At 44.1% G+C, this 22,588-nt stretch overlaps 1 non-coding gene across 1 annotated transcript; it reads left to right on the top strand.

Moving 5' to 3' along the window:
• The first annotated feature begins 16,342 nt into the window (after positions 1 to 16,342).
• On the top strand, positions 16,343 to 16,417 carry Trnat-ugu (transfer RNA threonine (anticodon UGU)). The gene has a single exon. It is a non-coding gene; the product is annotated as a tRNA-Thr (tRNA).
• Positions 16,418 to 22,588: the final 6,171 nt, after the last annotated feature.

Raw genomic sequence — 22,588 nt, 5'->3', positions numbered from 1 at the left:
GAGGAAGTTTTGAGCATTATGGACAGGGCCCTCCAACCAACACGGGATTTTTGACGATCTAACGCGCCAGTCGGACAGAGGTTGGCACGATATCCCTCAGGAGCACATCCAACAACTCTAGGTATCAGTGGCAGGCTGAATAACTGCGTGCGTAAGTGCCACAGGTGTACCAACACGTCACTGACTCGTTCAATTTGTGAAGCACTTTCTCTTGAATATGTAATCCAATCTTTCTGAAACTAATATCATTTGTTTGTCTGTACATGAACATCACATCTGCCAATTTACGTCCCATTCGGAGGATTCCTCCGTGGAGCGTCGTTCGGCTACGGCCTGTGTGCAGCGTGGCGGGGAGCGGGCAGAACGCTCCATGACGTCGGAACGCTAACCGACGCTGTGGTGTACTTAGTTCAACGATGTGTATTAGCGATTTGCAGTGCGATTACCGGTAGAACTTCACGCGCGCTACATTCTCTCTGCAGTCTTTCCCACAGGATTTTACAGAAACTATTCAACAAAGAAAACTGATTTTTACGTTGTGTATAGCTTCATATGTCATCTTCATGGTGAAGCGCCCATCATCTTGCTAATGGCAATACTTATTGTGTTTTTCGCATTTGATTAAGAAGCTGTGCGAAACTTGAAAAAGGTTGCAATGAAAAATATGGGTCGCTATGATTTTGCGTTTGATGCATATTATACCACATGTTGCTGCGAATGAACTTTAGCTCAAATATTGAACTTTCATTCAGAGTTTCCAGTCTGTCTGTTTCCAGTCTCGAGAAAATGGAATTTATGTAGGACGTTCGCTTCCGGTCGCACGCGCGCCAGAATGAAATATTCATAACGTACCTCATATCTCCTAAACCATTGGCAATAGCAAAATGAGATTTTGGCAAATGTTAGCACACAACTAGGAGAGCATTTTGCCATAAGGTTAACGTATGGTATTTTCTTATCTATGTCGATACAGCCGAAACTACAGTTTGTATTTAATTTTTTTTTAACCCAGTACTGTAATTTTTAAAAAGTCACTTATAGTCAGTGAAAAGAGAATTTGCTAATATGAACAGAAATGTGAAATTTCTTCTCTCATGTTACAGTAAAACGACACAATGAGGTTTACTGTAAGATACTGACCTCTCTGGTCGCCTTTTGCTTGTTTAATAAGACACGCCGTTTCAAGATTATGTTGCAACAACTACTGCAAGCTGGGTTTGTGAATTTATGCTGTGTTTTAGCAAAAGAAGGACAATTAAACCAGTCATCTAGAGGAATGTAGCATTTAATCATAACAGGTGATGCTTCTTCAAACGAGAAATGATTGATAATCCAGACAAAATAAATTCTCTTGCAATTTTGGCGGAATCCCGTAACCCATCGTATTTTTAATAGCGAACGATTGGAATGGAAACTTACCAAAGGGATTCCTTCCCGTTCTTCATCTGAGAAATATGAAAATAATTCGCAGCAAATAGTGACCATAGTTTTGTTCCTGTCCCCGTTCGGAGTGAAGTAGTGAACTTCTTTACTATACTAAATTATCTTTTACTATGTTATATATATATATATATATATATATATATATATATATATATATATATATATATATATATATATATATAACATTAATGAGTAGTCTCAAGCGATTAATTAGGCAATGACTGTCATTCTTTCGTAACCTTGTTATCCACAAATAAACGGGCATCAAATTTGATTTTTTCTAATAGAACAATGCTGTATTTTTGCTGCAGAGCAGAACTGACCCAATAAAATTCTTTCGTAACCTTACCAACTATGCGTCAAAGTCAATATCATTAAAGAAGTAAAAAACATTTCTGCTAAGAACAATTACTCTCTCACGCTGTACAGGGTAGGAACGGGAAGATGATACGTTGTTTGCTGTACTTTTTCATATGTGAAAGATAAATGAAGTGTATAGTTAAAATCGTTTTGTAAGTTTCAGTCCCAGCTGTTAATTATTAATGATACACTGGGTTACAGGAGTCCACTGGAATTTTAACAGAATTGACGATTAATTTCCATCTGCCTTTTTAAACTTAACTTTTTCTTCATAAGTATCATTAATGACGAATTCTGAGTAACGCATAGAGTTTATTCGTCTAGAGGCGATGCCAAATTTTGTTTCTTTTGCCAAACTACACATTGAGGCTACAAATAGTTTTTCGAAACTGTTTCTTTAAAACCGCAAAAACAAGGCTTTTCAAATGGTTCTGAGCACTATGGGACTTAACATCGATGGTTATCGGTCCCCTAGAACTTAGAACTACTTAAACCTAACCAACCTAAAGACATCACACAACAGCCAGCCATCATGAGGCAGAGAAAATCCCTGACCCCGCCGGGAATCGAACCCGGGAACCCGTGCATGGGAAGCGAGAACGCTACCGCACGACCACGAGATGCGGGTAACAAGGTTGTGAGGTAGTTCTTATTCGTGCACACAAACAATAGAATCGGATGCACTACTACCCGATCTGTTACTGGAATGACATAAATTTCTGAAAGTCGGCTTATTCATTGTATGGGAAGGTCCAAGTATTTTAATAAAATAGACATAATTATTTGGTTAGTTAAACAGACTGTGTGACAGTTTGCGATTAGATCCTGATAAATTCCATGAATGCGCAAGAAAGTCTGTGCCTAAATTTGATTATGTTTAGAAAAAGATCGATGCACGCTTGATAGTACCCTACACCAATATCCATTCAACTCTATCACCAGAGGGAAAACTGGTATTTACCTTCATGTTAGTAAAAAGGTTAATTGAACAGCTTTTTGATTTTTTAAAAACTTTATTTGAAACAAAAACAGCATTACGCAGTTTAAACAATTACATGTAACATCACTAGTGGCAAGAAAATTACGAGACATGTTAATGAATTAATTTTGTCAGAACAGTGTGACACAACAATAATATTTATTGCCGTTAATTTTAAGTTTCATTGCTATTTCACCCCATAGCCTCCTTCCATTCGATCTATTTTTGTACTGAGAAGGACTAGACTGCTCAATTTCTGAACTGTCTTGTACGCTGTGATAATGTCTTCAAAGGCCACGGCTCGCCACTCGCTGCACGCTCGAGAAACACAAACTGGTTTGTGTGGCACGTGCGCGACCTGCTACACGCTGTTCCTGCCGGCTGCACTCGCCTCCCGAAACGCTTGTCGCCAGGACACTTCCGTATCGTCGAAAAAGGTTTGTGCTGCACGCTGCCGAGGAAGCAGCGTTCAACGCCGCACACCCCGCTCCACTCTGGTCACGGCAGAGTCGACCGGCGTGTTCGAACCTACCGATAACAAATCTAACAGCCCTCCTCTGAATTCCTTCGATGCCTTCCTATAGTGAAACCTACTGCGGATCCCAAGTACTCGAACTCCAAGATGCTACTCCAGGCGGGTGTAAAATGAATTTGTGCAACAGAAAATAATAAATGCAGAAATGAAGATTTGGCCCTGTCTGACTACCCCCTGAAGAAGATCTTAGGATCTCTTTATTCTATAAATTACAATATAAACATAAATGAATGATGAATGCAACTAAAACTACTAAATGATAAATGTTTTTCCTGCTTATATTTTTATTGTAGATTAAAAAAAAACTTTATATTACAAAGTTTATATTTCCTAAGTAAAATTACTAAACAATTGCCCAACTCTGCCCCTTATTATAACTGCGCGGTCTAATATCAATAAAGCGAAATGAGTGACATCATCTACGTACCAAACACTAGAAGACACTACTTTCAGTGATGATCTACGGTGGTGATGAACCTCAGTGCAAATATACTAACGTGATTACGGCTGTTTAGCTTTATAGCCCTAAAGAACCGAAGCCATTTGCGATATCACCGTGTGTACTGCTTCTGGTACGTCGGTGTGCTGGTTCTCGTACATGTCTGTTCGATGGAAGAACGCCAGCCACAAAATAAAACTATTTCAGACACTAGGACGACAGAAGGCGGTCCTCTGACAAATATACTCTAATACTATCTTCTCCTCTCTGTGTACTACAGACGAGAAACGCAAACTCCCAGCCACAAGGAAGGAGCTCAGATAACGACTCAACCTAAGTATAGGCCGAAGGAGTGACCTCAATTACTGAACGCTGCGCCGGCCGTTGTGGCGGAACGGTTCTAGACGCTTCAGTCTGGAACCACGCGACCGCTACGGTCGCAGGTTCAAATCCGGCCTCGGGCATGGATGTGTGTGATGTCCTTAGGTTAGTTAGGTTTAAGTAGTTTTAAGTTCTAGGGGACTGATGACCTCAGAAGTTAGGTCCCATAGTGCTCAGAGCCATTTGAATGTCTACAGTAGTGCTGGAAGGAACTGACACACTGAATCCTGCAGGGCTATCCATAAATCCATAAGAGTATGAGAGGGTGGAGATTTCTTCTGAACAGCACGTGGCAAGGCATCCCAGATACAGTCAGCAGTGTTAGTGTCTGGGGAGTCTGGCGGTCAGCGGAAGTGTTTAAATTCAGAAGAGTGTTCCTGGAGCCACTCTGTAGCAATTCTGAACGTGTGGGGTGTCACATTGTCCTGCTGGAATTGCCCAAGTCCGTCGGAATGCAGCATGGACATGAATGGATGCAGGTGACCAGTCAAGATGCTTATGTACGTTTCACGTGTCAGAGTCATATCTGGACGTATCAGGGGTCCCATATTACACCAACTGCACGCTCCCCACACCATTACAGATCCTCCACCAGCATGAAAGCCCCGCTTCTGACATGCAGGGTCCATGGATTCATGAGGTTGTCTCCATACCCGTACACATCCATCCGCTCGATACAATTTGACTCGTCCGACCAGACAACATGTTTCCAATCATCAACAGTCCAATGGGGGCTCACGTGAAGCGTAGAGCTTTGTGTCGTGGGGGTCATCAAGGGTTCACGAGTCAGCCCTCGGCTCACAAAGCCCATATCGATGATGTTTCGTTGAATGGTTCGCTCGCTGAAACTTGTTGATGGCCCAGCACTGAAATCTGCAGCAATTTGCGTTAATGTTGCACTTCTGTCACGTTGAACGATTGTCTTCAGTCGTCGTTGGTCCCGTTCTTGCAGGATCTTTTGTCGGCCGCAACGATGTCGGAGATTTGATGTTTACCGGATTCCTGATATTCACGGTACACTAGTGAAAAGGTCGCACAGGAAAATCCCAACTTCATCGCTACCTCGGAGATGCTGTGTCCCATAACTCGTGCGCCAACTATAACACCATGTAGAAACTCACTTAAATCTTGATACCTGCTATTGTAGCAGCAGTAACCGATCTAACAACTGCACTGGACACTTGCTGTCTTATATAGACGTTGCCGACCGCCGCGCTGTTTTCTGCGTGTTTGCATATCACTGTATTTGAATACGCATTCCTATACCAGTTTCTTTGGCGCTTCCGTGTATTAGAGCTGAAGATATGTACAAAAATTCTGCAGGCTAGCGATGCTAAGGATATTGGTCTGTAATTCTGTGAGTCCGTTCTTTCACCCTTCTATATACAGCAGACACCTGCGGCTTTTTCAAATCTATTGCGATTTTGCGCTGGGCGAGATATTCCGTGATTAGCTAAGTAAGGAGCGAGTGCATTAGGGTACTTCTTGTAAAACCGAAATTGGATTCCATACAGCCGGCTGATGTGGCCGAGCGATTCTAGGCACTACAGTCTGGAACCGCGAGACCGCTACGGTCGCAGGTTCGAATCCTGCCTCGGGCATGGATGTGTGTGATGTCCTGGGGTTAGTTAGGTTCAAGTAGTTCTAAGTTCAAGGGGACTGATGACATCAACAGTTGTCCCATTTGAACCATTTTTGATTCCATACAAACTTGCTGATTTATTTGCTTTCAACTCTTTCAGTTATTTCTCTAAGCCAGGGAAGCTTACGACTTCTGTTCAAAAACTTCCGGAACACTCGTAATTTCACGCCAGCAGATGATATGTTGAAGCTAAATGCGGTTGGCATCCCTGCACATGCCTGTGATTTATATGTAACTGCCGGAAGTTTCATTGATGCATGTCTGTTAGTTATTGTTCAGTGCTGTATTGTTTAGAACGTTGTGTCTCGGAGTTTGAGGATTTCGATATGGCAGAGCTAGAGAAGCAACGTGCCTGCGTTAAATTTTGCGTGAAACTCTGAAAGGTCTCTGTTGGATTCCTTTCATGTTAATTTCTTAAATATGTTGTCATTTACGGCATAAATTCCTCTTCTAAATTTACTGTGGTGTTTCTGACTATCTGGGAGGTGAATGAGTAGTGGAACGTGTTACTTTTACACATAAACAAGAACGATCTGTCACACTACTACACTTTAAAACACAGTTTATATGTAATTCATGTCACGCAGTCTCATACGGAACCTACATCCGCTTTCTTTTATATACTGTATATGATAAGATACTGTCATCCCCCTTCCCGTCTGTGTGAGATGATGAATGAGCAAATGTATTTGTAGTTGCATGTTTGATGGTAGCAGACAAGCCTGTCTGCTAGAGAACAGTAGGACCAACATCGGAACAGGTAGCTACGCTTTCTATAAGCAAAGAGGTTTCTATTCTTAGTATGGTCCTGTCCATCCCTTGTCATGTTGGTATAGGGAGCTGCCTCTCTGGTCAATTCCGTTTGTATCTGTTAAGCACCCTCCGTAGGAGCCCAGGCAGTCTGTCCGCGGCGAGCGTCTGAAGTGGTAAGATCTCCGGCTAAGCGCGTGTCTGCTTAGTCCGTAGGACAATGGATTTCTTAAGTTCAGCCTAACTGAAAATATAATCACCTTTATTTCAGGTTTAGCTCTAAAATATCTAATGTTATCTTAAATTGCAACGCAGTGTATTTCGAGTATGAAGTTCAGAATATCTTCCGCTAGTTGCTTTGTCACTACTTGGTGCGTAAAGTGGAACCACGTATTGATCAGCAACTCTAACTAAGATCATCAATCTTAGATGCGAATGTGCGTGAGATTATAACGTCTCGTCTTGACAATATTTTTCAATATAGCAGCTTTTCTTTATGTTCAACCCACGTGGGGTGTACTTTGTGAGACCAGTACCACGTGCTTATACAATTGTTTTACCCGTCAGGTTAATAGTAAGAATATAGTAACCAGTTCGAGGTTTTTCTTTTGTAAATTGCGTTGCGATGTAATTTATTTTAATTGTCAAAATTATTGTGGAGTTACACTCTTTGTGTAAACCAAGTTGGCCACGTGAAGCAAGTGGTGTAATCATCAAAGTATCCCTCAGCTATTCTTTTCGGGAAGATTTCACAGAGAGTTAGTATGAATTTAGTATACCAGTGTGTGGTAATTTCATGACGGATAGGATTGCGCTAAGAATGTAACTTCTTTAGGTGAAAATTGAATCTGTTGGTTGTGGTTAATTTCCTCTTGCATATGTTTCAACGTTCTTCGTGTGTTATTTTATGAATGCAGTGTTGTATGCAGTCTCCCAATCTTGGCTTCATATTTGATATGTTCTGTAAGATTACAAACTCACATTTTCACAATCCTAAATAAGGCACCAGTTTAGTTATGAATCAAGTTTAATATGCTGAAATTTCAATGATCAATGTTAAAATAAATTTCCAGATATACTGATTTATTTCTTTTTATTTAAATTATCTTATATATCACCGGTTGTCATATGACAATTAAAAGATTATAATTAATGTTAGTCTGGTTGGGAATTTGGTAAGCTAGTCTGGGTACCTGGTGAAACAGTTGCGCAGTAATGCAAGATTTTAACGCACTTTTATGGTCTTGAATATCAGCACCGCTTACACCTCAAATTAATGCAACAACATTACAACTCAAGAAAACCTTTATAGAGACACAGAGAGTGAAGCGAGAAGCCTACGGTGATGAGTGCTTAATTCGTACTATGTGTTACGAATGGTACACATTGTTTAAAAATGGCCGGATGGAGGTAAACGTGACCTAGTTCAGGACACCCTTCGACGTCTACCGACGACCCTCATATCAGGAATGTAAACGAAATTGGGCGGTGCCAGTCGAAAACTAACTGTCCGAGAAGTTGCAGAAGAATGCAACATTTCATTTGGATCACGTAATGAAATCCTGACACAGCATCTTCGAATGGGTCACGTTGCCGCCCTGTTCGTCTGACGACACGTGAGTCAAGACCAGAAAGACCGTCGCCTCGTAATCGTGAAGAGCTTTTGGATCGCGCAAATGAAGAGAAGAGACGTGGGTCTACTGTTATGATGTTGAGACCGAGATTCAGTCTTCACAATGGGTCGAGAAAGGTTCTCAGAAAAAAAAGAAAAAAGAGTCGGGTCAGGTCAAATGTCAAAGCAATGCTGATAGTTTTCTTTGATTTTGAAGGATTAGTTCATTATGAATTCGTGCTACAGGGACAATCTGTTAATCGATGATACTATCTGGATTTGTTGCGACGCCTGCGAGAAAATGTGAGAAGGAAACGGCCTGAAATGTGGCGAGACAATTCATGGCTCTTGCGTCACGATAACACACCAGCCATTCATCCCTGTTGGCGTGTGACTCTTGCACAAAAATCGAAATCACTGTGGTGCCTCATCCTTCGCACTCTTCAGACCCGGCACTGAGGACTTGTTTTTATTTCCAAAGTTGGAAACACCGTTGAAAGGACGAAGATTTGCAACGATAGCCGATATAAAAGAAAATTTCCAGACGACACTTCACGCGATCCGGCAAGAGGCGTACCAAGCTGCTTCCGGAAGTCGAAGCGGCGTTGGGAGCGCTGCATCAGTTGTGGAGGGCAGTATTTCGAAGGAGACAATGCACAATAAGCAAAAGATACGCACTGAAAAATTTAGTCGACAAACATCCGGAATTATTTGAACAGACCTCGAATTACTATGTTCTTCGTACAGGAATCTGTGCGATGGTCAAACGACGGTATGTTTGTACGAGTCTCCTGCGTGAATGATTTCTAAAATGTGAAATTTAAAACTTTGATTTTCCATTAGCTATCTTCTACTGCGACACCAGACTGGTCAACGAGTGACTGTTCCTGACGACCTGGCTGATATAGTGCCTCCAGCTGCTCCGTGATAATCTGTGTTGGCCCCCTGCACTGACTGTTCATATACTGTTTTTCCAGGGACTTTCGTGCGAATTTCTTTCATAGAGACGTTTTTCCCGACTCTTCCGGAGGCCTTCATACAGATTCTTTCATACCCTTCCTGAAAGTTCTCCAACAGTCTGGCTACATGTCAGCGTCTGCTTGGTGCCCGGTGGTGTCCTTATCGAGTCATTACAGCAGCGCCACTTCCTCGGTAGGTTGTGGTAAGTCTGACTGCATACGAACCGCTAATCCACATCCTGATGTCCGCCTGATACTACGCCTTGAGCGTCGTCTTAAATATTGCTCTTAATAAAGTTTCTCTCCTTTTTCGCAGCCATGCCATTTCTTATATTATTAGAATGCCGTGACGGAAATGGCAAGCACCACAACTCGCTTGGAGCAGACACTTCTGATAGCCCAAGCATCGGCAGTACAATTTCAGATTCGCTAGCAAACTATTAGTGCATGTTTGTGAAAGAAAGGAAGATTAAGGTATAACGTTCCTCGGAGGACGATTTTATTCGACACAAAGCACAAGGTGGGACTCAATGAGGATATGAGAGAAAATTGGCTGTCGCCTTTTTCTAAGGAACCAATCTGGCATTCGCCAAAAATGTACAGGAGAAACCAGGCAAAATGCGAATGCAGATGGATAAGCTACTCCAATAGAATCTTAATTACTAAGCCTCCTTACTCTCATCTGTCAGAGAAAAGTGATCGAAATATGGAAGTGCGTGAACGAGTCAACATATTGTGCCAGTGAGATGTGAAATAACTTCCTGTCGTGTGCCAATAGAAAACAACTCTCCACTTCCTATCCCTCTGATTTGTGCATCAATATGAGTAATTTCTCTCTGTTCTTGTTCTTTTGGTTTTCCAGCGGCAGGCTCAAATAAACCCGTCCCGACTTCACCAACTTTTCCTGAGTCTCCTCGCTGGTCGTTCTCTCCAGAGATTTATAAGGTACGAACGCTTTTGGATCCCGGCCTCTGACATACGAAGAACATATTCCTTCCGTCCATTTGTGTCATTACAACTTTCTCTACTATAGATTTCACACCTTATTTCACCCCTATTTAGATGATCCTGCTTTCATCCTCTCTGCCGCAAACTTAATCCAGAAAGCTACATTTCTGATATTTCCAGTTACCTAAAATCATTCTCTGGGACCTATAGCCCAACAATATGCACGCTACAAGTATGTGAGAACTGACATTCCTTTACAAACACCGTCTTGTTTTTTGCACTGCTGACTTGTTTTGTGTTAGCGTGTTTTAAAGTCACCCCTGGGAAGTTTGTGAACGATGGTGAAGACGTCCAAGAGACCCATGGATATAGCGATCCCTTAGCACATCACAAGAAGACTGACACACCACAAAACAAAGTGAGTCTTTTACACTACTGGCCATTACAATTGCTACACCAAGAAGAAATGCAGATAATAAACGGGTATTCATTGGACAAAGATAGTATACTATAACTGACATGTGATTACATTTTCACGCAATTTGGGTGCATAGATCCTGAGAAATCAGTACCCAGAACAACCACCTCTGGCCGTAATAACGGCCTTGATACGCCTGCGCATTGAGTCAAACAGAGCTTGGATGGCGTGTACAGCTACGGCTGGCCATGTATCTTCAACACGATATCACAGTTCATCAAGAGTAGTGACTGGCGTATTGTGACGAGCAAGTTGCTCGGCCACCATTGACCAGACGTTTTCAATTGGTGAGAGATCTAGAGAATGTGCTGGCCGGGGCAGCAGTCGAACATTTTCTGTATCCAGAAAGGCCCGTATAAGACCTGCAACATACAGTCGTGCATTATCCTGCTGAAATGTAGGGATTCGCAGGGACCGAATGAAGGGTAGAGCCACGCGTCGTAACACATCTGAAATGTAACGTCCACTGTTCACACTGCCGTCAATGCGAACAAGAGTTGACCGAGACGTGTATCCAATGGCACCCCATACCATCACGCCGGGTAATACGCCAGTATGGCGACGACGAATACACGCTTCAAAGGTGAGTTCACCGAAATGTCGCCAAACACGGATGCGACCATCATGATGCTGTAAACAGAACCTGGATTCATCCGAAAAAATGACGTGTTGCCATTCGTGCAACCAGGTTCGTCGTTGAGTACACCATCGCAGGCGCTCCTGACTGTGATGCAGCGTCAAGAGTAACCACAGCCATGGTCTCCGAGCTGATAGTCGATGCTGCCGCAAACGTCGTCGAACTGTTCGTGCAGATGGTTCTTGTCTTGCAAACGTCCACATCTGTTGACTCAGGGATCGAGACGTGGCTGCACGATCCGTTACAGCCATGCGGATAAGATGCCTGTCATCTCGACTGCTAGTGATACGAGGCCGTTGGGATCCAGCACGGCGTTCCGTATTACCCTCCTGAACCCACGCATTCCATATTCTGCTAACGGTCATTGGATCTCGACCAATGCGAGCAGCAGTGTCGATAAATACGATAAACCGTAATCGCGATACGGCACAATCCGATCTTTATCGTAGTCGGAAACGTGATGGTACGCATACCAGAAATATTCAAGTATATATACGTGAATATTTCTGGTATCTCATCTGCAGATTTTTCAGCGCTCACTTAACTTTAGGACTCTGTATCTCATAATGAACAAAAATGTACCTACATCACTACTGAAATAAGCCCTTCAATTAATGAAGTGGTACTGAACCGACCTAAAGGAAACAAGTAACTTATTGCACGACGCAGGACGGATTGAAAGGACACATCCTAAAGCTAAATCAAGGAATCTTCAATTTTCTAATGAAAGCAAGTGTGTGTGTGTGTGTGTGTGTGTGTGTGTGTGTGTGTGTGTGTGTGCGTGTGTGTGTCTCTTTGGGGGGAAGGTAGAAACTGTATAGACCAAGGCTCGAATACAGCAATCACTTTCAGATGGATACAGTTTGCAGTAGTTACGCAGAGATGAAGAAACAGGCTGGGGTGGCCTGCTGCAAAAAAAAAAAAAAAATAAAAATAAAAATAAAAATAAAAAATCTTTGGACTGAAGACCACAGCAACAACAATAACAATAATGCAAATTTATTTCAGAATAAAGGGGCATATCTCTTCAAATTAAAAGAAAAGTTCTGGGTCTTAGACAATGAGTAACATACAGATGTATTTAAATGTGGAAATATTTAACACAAATACTGAGGCAAACACGAACGACTGTTCAAGCACGATAAAAATAAACGAAAAGAAGGCAATAATCACTGAATACAAGGCGAAAGTTAGAAACAGACGGTACCACGATCGTTACAGATACGCTGAATGAAATAAAACTGTTTCGAAATCTCTATGAGAGGATGTGAAAAGATGGTATGAAAATATGATAAACGAAATGACTGAAAGCAATAAGAATGTGAATAACACAAAACAGCAATATACGTTGGGTCGACGTCACATTTCAGTACTTACTCCATTCCTGTTCCGCTTTTTGTAGCATTAGAACGCCACTGCTCGTATTGCACCATTTCTAAATCGAAAATATTACTAAATCGCAGCTTTGAGTCAGTTATTAAAAAGCTATGTACAGGGTAGTCCAATAGGTGTCGATCCACACCTCTAAAACAAAAACATGCGGCTAAATAGAAATTTAAAGTCCAGTAGTACGAGCTGAGAGAGGAGGAAACTGAGAGGCTATACTACCAACATGGCGACCGTTTTCGGTACCACTCGTAATTTTCAAATGAAAAGTGGGTCATGTGGCTTATCAGGCAGAGAGAGGACTACGCTACAAAAACAATGGTGTCATTCCTTTGCACTTAGCTTTATTCATTCTTCAGTTATGTCACATTTTGTACAGAACAGTGCAAATTCTGGCATAACACATGAACGATATAGAATGTGTACACGTTGTCCAGCACGTTGTAAAGTAGTAATGCACTTCACCCATACTTCACAGACTTAAGCCAGCAAATGTACTGGGATGTGAGCATATGCGTCAATCTCGTCCCTCAGCTGTGATAGGTTTCTTATTATCACCACATACAATTTGCCTTCGCATGTCACCAGAAACAGAAATCCAGGGAACGTGGCGGTCACTCCACCGGCCTTCTACAAATTACCTATCTCTGGTAAAAGTGTACATCTAGGTATGCCCGGATAGCCACCACGTTATGAGGTGGGTCACCATCGTGCTGAAAGAAAGTTTGCGATGTCCGTCTTTACACAGCAGTGACTGCAGCATGCCTTCGTCTAACAACAACTGATAACATATACTTATATGGATATGGTGTCTGTTCTTTTGGACATGTGACCGTAGCGGTCACGCGGTTCCAGACTGAAGCGCCTAGAACCGCACGGCCACACCGGCCGGCCATGTGTAGGGTAGAAGAGCGGGGAAAGTGAGCCCCGGATTGTGTACACACACTTCCGTAATTCATAGAGCGGAACTGAAGACTGGGCAGTGCACAGACACGCCCAGAAAGTGTTTCTTTTGCACGAAATGCGTTAACACTACTTGGAATGCAGATATATTACTAATAACAGTAACACACGTAATATATATGGACAGAATCTACGTAAATCTTTCCGCGTGAGGAGAAACTGATCAATAGTCATACAGAACGGCAGCTGTAGTATTCTTGCGGGCAAGGCAACTTCCCGCACCAGAGCGGTGCTCGCTTTTCAGTTTACGGACATCTCCCCATTATTTCCTGAACAATTCTCTTATGTGTTGTAGGCAAAAAAAAAAAAAAAAAAAAAAAACATCAGTGAGCTCGTGGTTATATAGTGGAGTAATTTTCGGTAGATTAAGTAGTTTCTTCTGTGAAGTTTTTAAGCGAACAATTATGTAAAGAAAAGAACTCAACAGCTCGAGCTGCCTGATGCCTACCACACTGAAAAGCCTTATCCAAGTATAACATGCTGTCATGCTATCAATATACACCGATGAGCCAAAACATTATGACCACCTGCTTGCTTAATAGCTTGCTTCTCCGTCTTTCAAACGAAATACATCACTGATTCTGCGTATCAGGGATCCGACAGTTTTGTAGTAGGTTTGTGGAGGTATGAGCCATTACATGTCTACACACAGGTCATGTAATTCACGCAAATAATTGGCCATTGATTTGCGTGCGCTGTGATGGCGCCCGATAGCGACCCATTTGGGTTCCATAGGATTTGCATCAAGGGAATTTGTTTGCCGAGACATAAACGTGAGTTCACTATAATGCTCCTCACACCTCCCTAGCTCGGTTCTGGATACAAGATACGGACAATTACATTGCTGAAAGATTATGTCGCCGTCGGGGAAAGACATCAAGCATGAAGGGATGCTGGTGGTTCAGATCTGTCAGCGTGTCTTCGATTACTACCACAGGTCCCATGCAAGCGCAGGAGAATATCTCCCGTACCATAATACTGCTCACACCAGCCTATGTCCATAGCGCGATGCACGTTTCGAGCCGCCACCAACCTCGATGACGGCGTTTGTTGAGACATCGAGCGACCTATGTAGCAAAAATGTGGTTCACCCGAAGAGCAGACGCGTTTCCGTTGATCGACGGTTGAATCCCGATGGTCCCATGCCCACTGCAATCTTAATGTCGTTGGTGTGCTGCGAAGTTCCATGTTCAACACCATACGATGAACAGTGTGCTCCAAAACATTTCCGCGTACTCCAGCACTGTGCTCTCCGGCAGAGACGACACAAATCACCATCTATCCTACTTTACAGAGCAGACAAAGCTCCGAACCCCAAGTTCTGTGAAGAGTCGTGGACGTAAAACCATTTAGAGCCTAGTGGTAGTTTCACTGTCATTCTACCTCATTCCATAGATTTTCACGACAGTAGCAAGTGAACATTCGACTAGCTTCGCCGTTTCGAGATACTCGTTCACAGGTTCTGCATAATACTAGCCTGTGCTTTGTCGAAGTCGCTCATCTCAATGGATTTCCCCATTTGCATCCCACATCCTCGCGTAGGATGATACACCGTGCGTGTCAGCTCCACTCACATACTTTTGATACCGCGTCACGTGCCCGCAACGCCACCAGGCGGCATCCAACGTCGCGGTTGGTCGTGGAGAAAATTTTTTGGCTGTCAAGTGTATATTCGATAATGTCGATTTCATTGTCCCCGCTAAAACTGTCTGGAATACTTTACACTGCGTGGTGGGTATCAAACGGCCTCAGCTCGCACAAATTCTGAAGAGGCTGAGAGGGTTAAATTATTGTCTCCCTCTGCAACAGAAGTAGGTGTTATAGAACTTCAGCTATTTGAACATAGCTGAAGGCACTGCATTACAACATATTTCTACTCTAGATTTGAACATTATCAGTCCCATTCTATCAGACATAGTCACACCGACCTTGCAAGACATACTGTGGATGTGTGACATGTGGCTCCAATCAGTGCAGCCCACACTACAAGTACCAGAAATTCCCGAATGGAAAAGATTTATGCAGTATACCAGTAACACAATCAATGGTAAGAGAAGTGCAGTAACTTCCTGGTCATTGATTCATTCACCATCAAGTGACTAAAACACAATTACACAGTTTTACTATACGCTATCAACCGCCGCGCGGGATTAGCCGAGCGGTCTTAGGCGCTGCAGTCATGGACTGTGCGGCTGGTCCCAACCATAGAGGTTAGCATGGTGCCACGTTTACCATGCCAATCCCTTTCCCACAAACATTATATAGCTTACTGACAACATCACACTTATAAAGTAAACATACAGGAACGTATTTTACTTAGAAGCTCACTCTACAACTGCAAATAAGTAGTCATTCAATATACTGGAAATAACCTCGCTATGCATTCATGTGCTCAGTGACGTTATTTTGTCTATTCATTTAAGAGAAGTGGACAGGAAATGCTGCGGACATATAGTTTGTCCGTAAACTGAAAATTAAGTCGCACTGATAATGGAGGAAGTGTCTTTCCCAGAAGAACTCTACAGCTGCCATGTAGGATGACCAAGAATCAGTTTCACTTCTAGCAGTGTAGAAAAATGGCTGAAATGGATCTGAGCACTATGGGACTTAAAATCTATGGTCATCAGTCCCCTAGGACTTATAACTACTTAAACCTAACTAACCATCGATGACCTCTAGCCGTCTATAACGAAATTAGAATTATATATTAATACCTTCAGCTGCTGACGGGCGTTGATATATATCAACGGGGACAGGTGAAAATGTGTGCCCCAACCGGGACGCGAACCCGGAACTGCGAGACAGTCCCTACAGTCGCACTGTCCTCTGTGCGCTCGGTGGCTCAGATGGATAGAGCGCCTGCCATGTAAGCAGGAGATCCCGGGTTCGAGTCACGGTCGGGGCGCAATTTTTTACCTGTCCCCGTTGATATATATCAACGTCCGTCAGCAGCTGAAGGTATTAATATATAATTCCAATTTCATTCTAGAAGGCTACAGGTCATCAATGGTGTCTGTTCTTTCGGACATGTCCGAAAGTACAGTCACCATATCCATATAAGTATATAGTTCTGGCAATACCGGCCATGACCTCCCTCTTCTGTGCGGATGCACAAATTACCCGAACTCTTACGGGACTTGGTAAGGATATCTTTCACGAGTAATGCGAGTGTTGGGTAGGGACTCTACGAATGTAGTGTGTGGACATGTAAGGTGAGAATGTGGGTCTCGCGGGAGTCGTGCGCGAGATAGTTCCTGCTGTCGCACTATCCTCTGTGCCCGCGGTGGCTCGGATTATTCCCGCTTCGCGCATCGGGCGACTAGGTTGTGCTATTAGTTCCGCCTCCACCGTAGCGCTGCGTGTTTTCCTCGTGTTCATTTAGTGTGGTGTTGGTCTCCGTGCTGGCTGTCGGCTAGTGTTTGCTGTTCGTGCGGCCCTTCCTGTCGCGGCGTCGACTCGCGCCGTGATGTCCACCGTGGTTGCCACGAAAATTCCACGTACAGGTACTGTCAGCTTCACCTTCAACAAATCCACGTCCAGCCCAGTTCTTTGGAGATATATGACTGGTTAGTCGGTATAATTAAAGTCACTACTGTTCAGGCGCATACTGCATATTTTGACAGCGAATTGTGTGTGTTTTTTGTTAAGTTTATTGACCCGCTCCAGGTTGATAGAATCCTTTCTCGTCACGGTTCTCAGGTACCCTTTACGCACCGTGATGGTTCCATTAGTATGGTTCTCTTGGCGAATGCAGATGTGAGATATACGAATGTCCGGTTGTTTAACCTTCCGCCCGAGGAAGAAGACTGTTTTCTGAGGCCCGTTCTGCTTCCTTATGGGAAATACAACATATTCGAAAGGAACGCTGCTCTGCTCAGCACCGCTTACAGGTCTTTAGTGATGTTCGGTCGGTGGAAATGGTGGTCAAAAAACATATTCCTTCTCATCTACAGGTATGTGGTTATAGGGTCCATATTACGTACAGTGGTCAAGAAGGAACATGTTATTATTGTAACCAAACCGGTCATTTCCGTACTAATTGTTCGTGGCGTGTGGTGGTATTAAAACCTACATACGAATAGCGTAAAAAATTGACTTTAGCTGATCTTCTCCCGCGGGGATCTCAGACTGAATCGCTCCCTGTTTCTGAGGGACGCAGTGATCCGATGACCAACAACGCCCGTGATTTCCCCCGCTGTCCTAGCGTAGGGATATTGATGCCGTTACTTCCGATGCGCCCGCCATGATTTCTCACAACAAGCGTCCCCGAACACAGGATGATGCGGCAGATGAACCTTCCGTATTGCCTCGCCCTTCCGATGGGCCTCCAGTAACGGAACCCCCTCCTCAGTCTGAAATCGTGGGTGAGGACGTCACGGGTGCTTTCACACCTGTGCAGGAGATCCCTGACACCTTATCTGGCGTTGTTCCCGCCCCTTCGGAGATTGTAGTGCAGGAACCTGCTTCCGATTTCCACGTGTCTTCTCCGGTTCTGTCGGACACTTCTCCTGTTTCCCATCCCCCTTCTGTCGCCCCTCTGGGTCACAGCCTTTTCCCATGAAACAACTGATTGATTCTCAAGAGTCAGTGGACCCAGTTGTTATTCATCAACCGTGCCTCCGTGAACTCATGCCTGCAGACGAATGGGTTGTAGAGGCATCTCCCTCGAAATCTGAAACGGAGTACCTACATGATGCTCACACGCAACCGAACGCGGCAGCGTCGGCGCCGCGGAGCCCCAGAAGACTCCGTCAACAGCCACAGAGAGCCGCGTCAAGGCCGAAAAAAAGCAGTGGGAAGATGAGGGTTCTGTTTCGTAGCTCTTGTCTCTCTGGTTCAGAGATTGATTCTGGTATGGTTACTTTCTGGGTTGAAGTTCCAAGCAAGCATACACATTTATTACTCTGAATATTAACAGAATATGTTCTGCGCTTCGCCTCGCCGCTTTGCGACAGTTTATATGTCAATCTGGGGCAGATGTTGGTTTTTTCAGGAAGTCTTATTCGACCAATTTTCCATTCCTGGGTGCTTCACCTTTTTTTAATGTAGCTTTCCCAACTTTCTACGGGCACTGCCTTGTTTTATAGGGAAGGCATTCCGTTGACGGATTTCGAAGTGCTCGACAGTGGAAGGGGGATCGGGTGCACGTTTCGTGACCTCAGTTTACTCCTCCTGGCACAGGTCGTACTACCGCACGTCCGAGTTTCTATAAAGAAGAAATCATTCACCTGGTTGGCAAATCCTCGACAAAAATTCTTAGGTGGGGACTTAAATTGTGTTCTACGGCCGGTGGATCAGTCTCCTAATTTCAATTTCAGTAAAGAACTCGACGACCTGGTACGCTCCTTGCGCCTGCGTGACGTGTGGGTTTCTCGCTATCCCACACTCGTGCGACATACATGCTCTACTCCCACGTCTAGCAGTCGCCTCGATCGCTTTTACCTTTCAGATTCCTTGTGTGGGTAACTTCTGGATGTTGTGATACCAGCCTGTTTTACTGATCATATCGCCGTAGCCGTCACGTTTAGTTACGATCAGCAACCGGTAAAATTGGTTCGTCCTCCCTGGATGCTCAATATAGCCTATTTGAAAGATACCTCTCTTGGTGTTCCTGGAGGACGTATGGTTTCGTAGTTCTCGTACTATGGACCGGTACGCTATATTGTGGCATGGTGGACACTGCATGCTAAACCACATATCCGTAGGGCTCTCATGCGTTTTGGAGTTACGATGGTGACAGACGATCGGCGAACGCTAGAATTTTACTACTCAGTATTACGTCAACTGTACGGTTGTGCAACGCATGCTCCCCTACAGGTTACTGATATGCAGCGCATCAAAGCCAAATTGCTGCAGCTCAAACGCATTCAAATGAGGGACTGCGGATGAGGTCCTAACCACGTTCCCTTTTACAAGACGAATTGACGTCCTTATACATTCTAGTCAGTTTACGGGCGCGCCGGAAACGTGTGTGCCTAGCCTCCCTCACAAGCGCTGACGGAGGAAAGTTCACCTCTCACTGTGACATTCCCAATTTTATTTACACCTATTTTACTGATCTGTACGATACCCATGTCCCGGCTGAAAACTCTCTCGACGACTTTACATCCTTGCTGCATCGCGTCATCACTCCTCAATTAAATGACGCCTTTCTGCGTCCCTTTCACAAGGACGATATACATGATCTTACAGGATCTCAGTCCCGCAAGTCACCCGGATTAGACGGTATTCCTAAGGGCTTTTATGTTCAATTTTGACCACTCATTGGTGACTCCTTAATGTCAATGGTAAATGAAGTGATACGGGGAGTCTCACTTCCTGCTACTTTTCAGGAAGGTAAACTGGTCCTCCTACCGAAGTCCACAGGTCGCCCTGCGATTGATTCCCTCCGTCCTATTACTCTCCTTATCATCGATTATAAAATTGTCGCTCGAGCAATTAATATCCGCCTCTCTAAGCTGCTCGATACCATTATTACGGCCCACCAAAGCTGTGTGCCTGGACGCAGTATACTGACTTCTGTTCTCGGATGTCACGATGTAATTTCAGTGGCGACTGCCGCTAATATCCCAGGGGATTTGCTTTTCCTTGGTTTCCAAAAAGCGCTCGATCGTGTCAGCCATGATTTTTTAACGAGAGTGCTCACCGCTGTCGGCTTTAATAATGATGCTCGACAGGTCTTAACTCGCCTTTTCACCGCTATCAGTGTCTCGGCGACTGTGAACGGTCACCCTACCCCCCGGATATCGATCAGACGGTGTTTACCCCAGGGAAGCCCCTTATCCATGTCACTCTTTGTCTGGTTCTTAGAGCCCTTACCTCGCCGCCTCGCCATGCAATTACGTGGCTGGACTATATGGTGGAACTTTTCTCAGTCCGTGCATACGCTCATGACGTCATGGTTTTAGTATGATGTGTCGAGGACATACCGAGGCTTAAGGGTACCTTGGATTCATTTTGTCGTCTTGCTGCTGTAGCATTAATGGTAGTAAATGCAGGTTCCTACCGTTGAGAGGCTTCGATCATGTCATCATTCCTTGGGCGACAGTCGTCAATTTGCCATGAGACCTTAGGGATCTTAGTGGATCGCAATCCGATCAAAATGGCGGCACTAAATTGACGTGAGGTTACGAGACGTGTTCAGGGGGCTAGCCTGGAACACGAACGCCGTTCGCTTAGCCTCCTTAGCAAGGTACGGGTCTTAAAGACCTACGTCTTCAATGAAGTATATTAGTTGCGCAGGTCTTGCCGCGACGATGGCCCGCAGACTGAAACAGCTGACTGGTCGATTCCTGTGGCGCCGCCATATCATTCGTGTCCGGTATGAAGTCTTTGCCAGGCCTCGAAAGCTTGGAGGATTGGGTCTTTCCGATTATTTGCCCGCCGCAATGCTTTAACCTGTACGAGGGCTCCGCATTCAGTTACCTCTCGTTTACTTTCCCGCCTCCGGTCGGTCAGTCTGACCCCTCCTCTCGATGTTGGACGGATTAATTCTAAATTGCGGCACATTCGTGAATACTATCTAATTATCGGTATCCTAGGTGCTGACATACTTTCTATGACGCACATTACTACCAACATGTAATCACCCCGTTGGGGTGCCCCAATGTCCCCTTTCTTGTGTTGAACTTGCTTCCCCGTCAACATCTTGGAAAACGGTGTGGTCTCATCTTAGTCTTCGTGTATTGTCGACGGAGATTGTTTCAACCTGGTACAAGGTCATTCACCGTCTGATACCTACTGGTGATCGTCTTTTTCGTATTGGCCTTCGTCCGACTGCTCAGTGCGAGGAATGTCATCAAACTGACACCTTACTTCACAGGCTTGCTGATTGCGGACGAGATCATTGGCTCTGGGTCCGCCGTCAATTAGCTTTGCTCACTCGAGGGCCTGAAACTGCTTTCCCAGACGTCGTTTTCCTACATCCGGACATATCCTTTTTTCCTCAGACGAAACCGAACACTTTTGTCTAGCTCTTGGGTTACTATGTTCACTATGTCGTTGAAGGCGGGAATGACCCAGATCCCCGCGTTTTTCACCGTTATCTGACAATTGCCCATTGGAAATGGCAACGGTTGCCACGATATCGAGCGCTTTTTGCGAATATGCTTTCCCCTCCCTTGTTGCTTTGTTTTGTCGCCTTTTCTCTTCCACATGCATATAAAAAGAAATTGACAAGCAGCGTGAAATAATGGGTTGTTCTTCCCGTTCAGAATTTAATAATTGTTTGTGCTTGAACTAATTTGTTGATTTTCTTTTGAAGCTGATATTAAATTATGATTTGACTGTGGTTGTCTGATTTTCATGAAAATACCAAATCAATCTGATAATTAAAAAAAAGTTGGTTATAGCGTCTGCCATGTAAGCAGGAGATCCCGCGTTCGAGTCCCGGTGGGGGCACACATTTTCACCTGTCGCCGTTGATGATATATCAACGCCCGTCAGCAGCTGAAGAAATTAATATATAATTCTAACAACAGATAACATGCTGTTGTTACTGTATCGTGAATGAAGAAGGGTCCAACAGTAATAGAACTCCATACACCATCGAAAACCATCACTTCCGATGCACCAACTATCTTCGATGAACCTAGCCAGTGAGGTATCGCGTTTGACCATTACCTTTGATTCTATTTACTTAGCTCAACATTCACACAGAAATTACCTTCATTCATAAACAGTACGGCATATAGGAAACGAATGTTTTCATCCAGCTTGCGTGTTAACCATTTTGCAAACTGAATCCGACAATCTGGATCGTCCTCGGCAAAACGTTTTAATATTTGCATTTGATAAAGGTGCCATTATGTATGAGCAAAATTCTCATTATTAATGAACGGCCGATCTCATTCATGCGAGATGCTTAGAGTACTGCGCTCTGGACCCTTAGTGAACAATGTCAGAACAGCAACTCATGTTGCTTCATCTGCAGCATTTTCCAGTTGTCCAACTTCCAGTTTGTCTGCGATAGTACCAGTTGCACAGAATTCCGCGAGAACTTTAACAGTCACACTAATGGTAATGGGAAGTACCCTTGGGTGGCGCTGGTTAAACACTGCGAAAACATAGATACCCT

The sequence above is a fragment of the Schistocerca gregaria genome, chromosome X, assembly GCF_023897955.1.
Source record: "Schistocerca gregaria isolate iqSchGreg1 chromosome X, iqSchGreg1.2, whole genome shotgun sequence".
Lineage (NCBI taxonomy): Eukaryota > Metazoa > Arthropoda > Insecta > Orthoptera > Acrididae > Schistocerca > Schistocerca gregaria.
This window is presented reverse-complemented; position numbering and strand designations above follow the sequence as displayed.